General features: G+C 31.2%; 1 protein-coding gene across 1 annotated transcript in view; it reads right to left on the reverse strand.

Annotated features, from left to right (window-relative positions):
• The window catches only part of LOC128999786 (sodium-independent sulfate anion transporter-like), an 83393-nt gene extending 77965 nt beyond the window's left edge, over positions 1–5428 (reverse strand). The window contains exon 1 of the mRNA XM_054426462.1: positions 5304–5428. The gene's annotated coding sequence lies outside the window, so the exon portion shown is untranslated. The remainder of the gene's footprint in view (positions 1–5303) is intronic.
• Positions 5429–9825: the final 4397 nt, after the last annotated feature.

Below are 9825 nucleotides of genomic sequence, written 5' to 3' on the forward strand. Positions count from 1 at the left end.
ATTCTGAATATTTTCTAAGTGTTTCTGAATCTAAAAGTTTCAACTTATTTATTTGTTCTTGGGACAAATCAGGTAATAAATCTAAAGCTTGGATGTTAGTTTGGATTTTGGCTAAACGATTTGCAATTGAGTTTAATTGCCTAGAGAGAGTGACGAATTTCATTTTTGTTGTACAACAAAACAATTATTCTGAGTATTCAGAGAGAGAGAGATTAGAGATTGTCATTATTGTCTGCAATACGAGACATAGATAACAGATGGCATTGTTACATTAGCGCTATTAGTGGTTGCTATGAGCATTACAAAATACCAAATTGTACAGTTTGATACAAATTGAAATGTCAATTGAATTGATAAATTACAACAAAAACAATATGCTTAAAATATAGAGGAATCAAAGTTTGAATCAAAGTCCTTTAGATATTGACCTTTTAGATCCACAGTAGTCTTGGTAGTCTTCTTACTTCTTAGTTATGAGAAAGGAGTTAGTAGTTCATTTTTAAGGTTGCAAGTTGGAGTTGGAGTAGAACTTATTGTGACTTATAGTTACCAAAAGAGCTGAATTTCAGATGATCTGCGGCCGAAGGACCATGTAGAATTTCGGTAGCGTGTGGAGTGGACTGTATATTTATAAGTTAAGCGGAGTTTGATTCTTCAAATTAGAACAAATTATAACACTGAGATACAATTGACAAATAGTATAATATTAACAAATAAACTTTCAACAATTTCACAGAGCTTTCCATTTACATTACAAAAGAGAGAGAGGGATCTTGAGTCTTGATGTGTTTGTTATCAACTAACAAAAATTACTAATACATTATTTCATTGTTAAATCCCATTTATGTTGTTTTAAACATTAAAACAAATTAAAAACCAATGCCATCTGTATTTATTTTTAGTTGATAGAAAGTATTATTATAACAAATCACAATTAATTACACTGAATACTGAACAATATCAATTAATAACAAATTAATTGTACATTTGTTTCATACAACGTCGATATACAAATTTGCAGGTAACTAGAACTAGATTGTAAACACATTGAATGAGTTGTAACGTTGGTTAAGGTATAGTTTTAGTTTATACACATACAACTGTTGAAATTATATGAAATGGGCTTATTTAATAAATTATATGTAATTTTACATAGGTGAACATGTAATATTATCCCATTAAAATATTAATTTTAAAAAATAGTAAAATAGTAAAATATTAAATTTTACTATGACTACCAATTGAGATTGGGTGCAACTGGCTTTAAACAAATATAAATACTGTAGAATACATTAGACAAGCTTAAAATGGTTAACAGAGAGATGCATTGTTGCTGTATCGGTTACTTAATAAGATCAGCTGTTTATTAAAATTTAACAAAATAATCAATGTCAACGGTTTATTCATATTTTGATAAATTAGAGAAGTAAAAAAGGCTAATTAATTTTGGCTCGTGCAAAAACGGCATTTAAAAATTAAAGTAAACAGAATAGAAAAAATACCTGTCAAAAAATACTGCTATATTTTTGTAACCGGTCCATGATAAAAATGAAATTAAGTGTACCGGTACAGTTACTTTTGGAGAACACAGGAAATTGCACTTATGAACCTTTGTTTACTTCCAGCTGTTATGATCAGCTGATTTTTCAAGGTAACAAATCAGCTGTTTCTCAATAGCGGGAGCGTTACCCGTGAACTAACCTCTAAGCCACCATTGTCAATGTCACCTGGTAAACATTTTATTCCCATATAACACCACTGTTGAGATAATAATATTGTCCTGAGTTTAATCAAATTAAAGTGATTTAAATAAATGTATAATAATTTTAGGTATAAGGTTACTGAATTCATTAAAAATAAAATTTAAATTCCGTAATGTAAGATACAAAACCATTTTTATCTGATCTTTAAATGTTACAAATTGCTAAATGAAATGTTACGAAAACACAAAACCCAGGGCAATACGGCATAAAAAGAAATCAAATATATACGTTAAAATCTCATAAAATATTGTAAATCACATAATTGGACTCAAAAGCTTAAAAAATAGAGACCTCATATACAATCTCTTTGATTAGATTTGTATTTCTTGATTTGCATTACCTCCATTACACCTGATTACATGGTGTCCAAAAATAAATAAACAATTTTACAAAAACTCACTAAAAAACTATATTAGTATGTTCTGTTTTAGCGGATTTTCTATATTTATATAGGAGATGAAGCTATTGCCGTAAGTCTCATGTTAAGACCTCAATTTATTTTTCGTGTTGAGGTCCCCAGAGGCTAAAATACCATCCATATGGCCATCATTCTATATATAAAACACACTCTATATCTTAAATGTAGGAGCAAACCTACATGCTCATAAAACCTAATGTTTTTTAAATATTAAATACACCTAACTATTTGTTTGTAATAGTTTAGTGATAAATGTGTGGAGTCTTCAAACTTTCTGCTGTGGGGGTGTTTTATTTATCCTATTTCATATTGTGAAGTTAATTTACTCAATTTCTTTAGACTGCGCGACGTTCTCCTGAAATGTAAGGTTCACAAAGTGATTTTATTATTCAACTAATTTGTAAAATTTTTAGACATATTATGACTGTTATGTCAAAGTGTATTCCAGAAAATATTTTGCACCAAATAAAATAGTTCTATGTTGAAGTATAAAACAATATATGCACTTATGAATCTGTTAAAAACCAAATCAAATCATATTTATTCATGTAACGCACAATGTGTACATTGTATACCGTTATTATATGACTCCAAAGTAGAAGTGAAGGAAAACACAAACTAAGTTTGAAACTAACCAAGAATATGGAAATAGTCCTACAGAAAAAAAGTTTAAATGACTTACAAACATGTATCTCTTCTTGTCGTGGCTAGGTAGATGTGTAAGACCACATCTACGAGTAAATTTAAGTCATAAACTCTTTTTAACAACACTATTATTTCCTACTTGAAATTAGATGAACCATACTGTCCCCCGCGTAGGTATGCTATGAGATCGTTCAGGTTTTACAGTGCCAACTGCACTTCAGTTGGTGTAAGCGAGTTCACTAATTGCTGGAAACCAATTTGAAAGCACGTGTTTGTAAATAATCTGTCACTTGGCACTAAAACAGTAGAAACATTTCAACTTCGAAGCTTTGGAACTGTTAAAATACTTAGCAGATTGATCGAGGTCGATTTCGCGTAGGTGAAACAGCGAAACTTTAATTGAAATGTTCCACGTTAACAGATGGGAATAAATGATACACATTGCATAACAGTTTCGCTATCGACGGTAATGTTAATTACGTTTAAATAGAACTATACATTCCATTCCCACGTTAAAGGCGACAGTATTAGATGATAAAATTAATTTAATTTAATTGAACTCTACTTTATCCAACTTCTTATCGAACCCAAACTGAACGTTTAAATGTTCCATATTTCATTGAAATGATCATTGCATACACTACTAAAAGGGAATTTTATTTTACTGCAGGTCATTTTGTTCTTATTCCTATTTGAAAACTAAAATTATGAACCTTGTCCATAGAAATGGAGTCTATTCTATCTAAAAATCCAAATAATTTGTCACAGACTACACAGTTGTATTTGGTAAATCGTGCCTAGTCAAATTAATATGTAAGTTTTAAATTATAGACATGATAAACGAAAGGTTCTAAATTATATTTAGCTAATAAAAGCGTACGTATCTTAAATATCTGTTGGGGCTTACTTGTAAAAGCTAGAAATTTCATAAAATATTAAGTTACGTTGTTTTATAGTTTGAAATGAAGATAACAACTCAATAGTTTCACTTAAACAGACGGTTTTCATTTAAGAAAACTAGGGAGTTTCGTTTACAATTTCAGTTCAGACTGCATACACAGTAAGTACGGTAATTGGTCTATAAATCAATTCGTTTGTAAATAAATATAATACGTTATTGTAAATTGTTCTTCTCCCCATGCTGAAAACAGCATTACTATTCACATTTTAAACGTTAAATATTTCCAAAGCCAGTATTTCGGTTCGTGAAAAAATCATGTTGAGACTCATCGTATTTAAAATGCAATCTTGAAAAATAATCATATCGGAACATAAACATATTACAAAGCAAACAGAAAGGATCACTTTGAAATCTCCTTTAGTTGATAATTTTGTGTTAGCATTTTGATTAGAGTACCTCAGGAAACGAGGGGACAAGGCTCAATCTTCTAGGAAACTAATTTAGTTCCAGGATTATTATCTTGTCATACTGCACTTTATTCCGGTTTGTAGACAGTTAACAAACGAACCTATGGCTGCTTACTTTGTCAGTTTATTTCTGAGAAACGACTGTGTAAAAAGGACACGGTCTTTGCGAAAGCCAAATAGACAACATAACAGCAGTTTCTAGAATTTAGTTGATAACATTATTTTTATTTTAGATACCATCATAGTTTTGCGGTTCAAAAAGCAATACTTTGCGTTTTTATGGATCATGTCAATCCCCTTGTCTTTGTATCAATTGTTCACATTTACAATTAATAATTATAAAATTAATTACCAAAACTACGGGTTTCCACTTCTAAAAGTATTTATAAACTATTCAAAGAATTTTCAGTGTGTTATTTATCTATTTTAAATTAGACGTTTTTGCTTCGTACTGTACTGACGCAAGTTAAATAAAAAAAGTCAAGATATTATGTATCGGAACACACGTAAAACTGACTAATGAATATGTTTTTCATATGCAAAGTCTGTGATTTCTGTATAAGCCTTCATCTTATCTGTGAAACACCTTATTAGCTCTAAAAAACTCATTATTTTGGAAGAACTTCTCATTAAGTCAATGTTTATCTGCATGGAAACCATACTGTGACCCTCATTACATTTATAACTAACAAAGATTGATTCGTTATGAACATAATTTATGAAGAAAGGCTTTCTGCATATAAACATTTTTTTTTCTAAAATTATTTATTATGTGTCACAATTTCTGCCCTGTCGTGATAAAATAAATTTTAGTCCATGTTAAACGTACACATATTTAGGATTTTCAGTATGAATATTTATTAAATTCGCATCCATGATGGTGTTCGAAAATAATTTATGACATCATACTATGTATTTTTTTTTGTGCTTGTTATATTTCAATCTACATTATGCACAACATTTCTCACAAACATTACTTAGAAATCACGCGGGGTAATAATAACTGTTGTAAATAAAAATTTGATAAACTCGTATATAACCAAATTTAACTTTCGGTGTAAAATAAAAAATATATATATTTAATCAAAATAAAATTGAAAATTACTTACGTTCTCAATGTGGTTAACTGATATGAACACCGGTAATCGTACACGAACACTGACTATTCGCCACCACACCGCGAGGGAACCGTCGTGCAAATGCGCGAACGACCAACTGTCCAACAACGCTTGCGAACGCTGATGCCTAGCGTTACAACTGTGCGAGCGGAAAGTTCACCAAGCAGCCGCTAGGCGCCGACACAGCGCTGCAGTATCACTCCCCTCCCCATGATGCACTGCGCGTGCGTCAATGAGGGGGTGAATTGAATCTAGGTTAGGTTCCTGTTTGTTATTGTTGAACATATACTTATCTACGTCACGCATCTAAGTTTGTTGGCTTTCGAGAGTTCAAAGAAAATACATTATATCCACAAACACAAGCTCAAAACTAACTTCCGGAGATAATAAAAGTAAAAATATCTTCAGGATCTCTTGAAAAAAGTTATACAAAATTTGTGAAGAGAAATGGATAATAGATTTAACATGTTTAAAACATAAACTGTAAGAGAAGACTTTGAGCTTGAAAAGAGAATAAATATGAATTACTATGTCTATTTTACACTACCATATTTAACAAGGCAGATCCAAAAACATTTAACACCTAACTCTACAGATTATCATACACAACGAGGGAAAAAATAAAATAATTGTATGTATACCTACATTTTAACTCTCAAACATTGACTCAACAACCAAACAGTGAGAGTGAACTTATAATTTTATTTATAATCAAAAATCGAAATACCAATGGTAATTTCTTTCTAGTTTGGTAACCCTGTTATGGTCGGAGACAGCACGAGATCTTGGGATAATGACGTCATCCCATGCTTCAAGGTCACCCACCGTAGTGTTCCGCTATTTTGTTTACGTGATTTAGATATCGTTAATAACCTAACAAAGTTCCGCACTTTGATATTTGATTTGTTTACTTCTTTTCAGACAAAGTTCAGCTTCCCTAACAATTTTTAAATCGTCTTAATTTATTGTTTATTTTTTAATTTATGCCATAAAACCATTTGCCTACAATATTTATTGTGTTTTAGCATTTTGTTTTAGTTAGGCTTAAGTTTTTCCATAACTCAAATATTCATATGGATTTTGTGTTAGCTTACCTATTCAATAAAAAAATGTCTTTATACTTAAGCGTCGCCACGGGGAAATAGCTTAAAAGAGAAAGTGTAACGTAGTTCTAAACAATCAAAGGTAGAAAACAGTTTCCCCACCCATCTTTTATCGTAGAAGCAAAACTTAACTGTGCAATTATTCATCCTCTATTTAATCCCCCACCATTTTTAAAACAATATGATAGTAGGGTAATTTTGTGACCTTAGTAGGAATGTTAAAAAAAGCAAATTTTGGATCATATTTGTACGGAGTTGACACACTATTACAGTTCGTGCCCATTAAAACAACACTCCCATTCTTAAATGGCTAATTCAGTCACATGTAAATACATTTTTACCGTGTAAACAAAGTTACAAGAGCAAAAAAATCAATGTAAGGTTATGTAACAAAACATTATAAGAAAATTACATTGTTCGAAGTAAGAAAAAGTGGTGTTAAACAAATTAGATTAATCTATGCGGAAGACCTCTATAGAGAGAAATGAAAGGAGGAAAAATGGAGAACGAAAAAATGGAGAAAGAAAAGCGAAGGACGCGTCTGGCACGACTCGAAGCAACAAACAAGATATAGTTATTGATAGCTTCCGTGGTATTGATCAGGGCGGTACACGGTAGAGACTATTTCAATGGGAAGAAGAGGAGTAAATTTTCTGTATCAGATTATTTGCAGGAGATTATGTTTTACTACGCAAACACATCAAGGTTCGTAGGTACTAAAAGGCTAAGATGAGTGAAGATATTGAATTAATGAGATGATAGCTTTGTTACTGACTAAGATCAGCTGTTTATTTAGCAAAGAGATTTATTTAAAAGCCCAATGATCAAGGACAGCTGGGTTTAGTTTCGTACAATCGTATAGGTACATCAAAAAGCTGTTTACTTTTCGACAGATCGAATTGACAACCTTCTGGTAGGTGAGCTTTCACCTAGAAATCCAGGTGTGTCAGTGATATAGTAAGATAAATGAAAATTAAAGCTATATATATTATAAAAAAATCGTGTTATATCCAGAGATTAAAACATTTAACAACTGGTTTTACTATTCCCTATGCAATATCTTGTCTATACACGAAGACAAGAAAAGCATGTAGCCGTTGAGAACAGTATCTAAATTCGGAATATCTCGCAGAAACTATCCCAATGATTTTCATTATTAAAAATAAGTGATGCTACTAGGTGCTTTCTGATAAAACAATTGTCTAACTTTCATTATTGAGTTTCAATAGTGAAATGTAAGTATACTTTTTATCTCATTATAAATCTAAAAATTGTTTTAGGTGTGTTTTATATTGATAATAAGAGTGATATAAGACGTATTCTAATACATTTTAATTTATTTACAATTATGCAGTAGGCCTCCTTAACTACAGGGCGGAAAATGTATCGCGGAATACAACAGTATGTTAAATTATGTATGTAAAACTATGTAATTTGTCGTTGATTTCAACCAGTAGTCATCATAAATTGGAGACATAATACGTTATTCAAATATAGATTCTTAGTAAAATTTCATTAGCACTTTTTACATACATTTTTGTCAAACTGTTTTAAACATGAAACTCATCTGACGGATGATGTTTATCACTGACGGATATCTTGAAAAATTACACCACCCGAAATTATTCTTGGATTTTTAAAGATACGGTTTTGATTGTCCAAAAATTTGTAGCAGCATAAAACATAAAACTACGATATAATTACTTTGGGAACTTGACATTGTAATGTCCGAGTATTCCCCAAGGAAATGTCACGAAAACAATATGTGCTACCTTGTAATCACGCCACCAACTCACGTTATAGCGAAATGTCAAGTCTTTTTAGGCAGAGGTTTCCTTGGAGGAAATTATGATTAGTGAATACACAAACAACAAAAGGGTCAACTAAACCAATTCGTATTTTGATAGATGTTGTCTCCATCCTAAAAACTATTTTGGAAGGATAAAAATATCGAATCCTGCAATTGACGATACGTTCTGCTAGTTAACTTAGAATCCTGAAGCTTGTTTTGCAGAACGTGAGTTGGGGTACGATTGCTATGGTGTCGATTAAATCTCCTATGTTAGGATAGTTTAGCAATGCGCTCTTTTACTTTTCGTAATAATCAAAGAGGAAAATCAACATTTTACAAATAAATAATTCTTATGGTAGAAGTGTAAAGTTGGTGAAACAAAAAATGTCAATACAATCATCATAACGTTCATAACACACTCTGCATGTAGACAGAAACAAAACTCGATATAAGCTGAAAATGGAAATAAGATTTTTAAACATGCAAATCGATGTTTTATTACATTAAAAAAATGAAATCGTTACGATGTGTTTTTCATTTCGGTTATTTTTTTAGTGATCTGAATATGTTCCTCTCTCAATTTAAGGTACATTATTTCCCAACTTGTGTTTAACATATTTCGTTTTCATACTAGACGCTAGAAGATTAGCAAAGGTTTACAATTACATAGTTGTATTTCATTTAAATATTTTCGGCGGTTATTTATCAAGCCTGGACCATTCTAACTAAGCAAATGTTCGACAAACAAGTTCATTGCTGTAGTCTTAAAACAAAGAACTGAATGGAATGGTAAAACATACTTTGTTTGACATACAAAAAGTGATTTTTGGTTGAGTAACTGATGTTAGGGTTCGAATAAAATCCAAGATTTTTAAAATCGAAACCTACACCATTACTGATTTTTATAGTTATAGGGAAGTTGAAAAGGTTTTGGTTATGTTTCTGAACCGTATTTCGGTACAGTGTATTTTGGATTACTAATTAATTATACTATTAATTTTTGTTATTCCACGAATTTTAAAACTTATTACCCCATATCAGAAGATGTACTAACCTTAAACAAATAACAACTCTCTTCATAAATTGAATTTGGTCTCCGCATGGCATATCCTTAAGCATCTATTAAAAACAAATTACACACGTTTAAAAAGATAAACAATTTATTGATTCGCGTCAATGGTAAATTGGATCAACAAAACTGGCTTCTTGTATAGGAAATGCCCCATGTAGGGATTAGCGGAAGGTTTTACAAACTGGTGCAAAACCAGTTCCTGATTTGAATAACGTCAAAGACTGGAGCAAACGCATATTTATGATGGCGGTGGGAAACTTCCACCTAATAAAAGCAACTTTCATTGCTTACGATCATAGGAATCCCTAAGTAATTTAATATGTATCATAATATGTGGTAAAACATGAACCAAGCGCAAAAGGGAAGTCCCAGAATTGCATAAAGTCTAATGTGTTTATTTCAGCACACACACACAGACATCACTTCAAAAACCACTTTTTTTGGGTTCAGGGGACACAAAATGGATATATCCACTTAAAACTCAAACCATAGACAAATCTATTGTCTATGCTCAAACTCAAATTGTTTTACGAAAACAATACTTTC

This window comes from Macrosteles quadrilineatus, unplaced genomic scaffold (genome assembly GCF_028750875.1).
Source record: "Macrosteles quadrilineatus isolate MER2022 unplaced genomic scaffold, UCM_ALF_1.0 Scaffold_8__2_contigs__length_117827958, whole genome shotgun sequence".
Taxonomy (NCBI): domain Eukaryota; kingdom Metazoa; phylum Arthropoda; class Insecta; order Hemiptera; family Cicadellidae; genus Macrosteles; species Macrosteles quadrilineatus.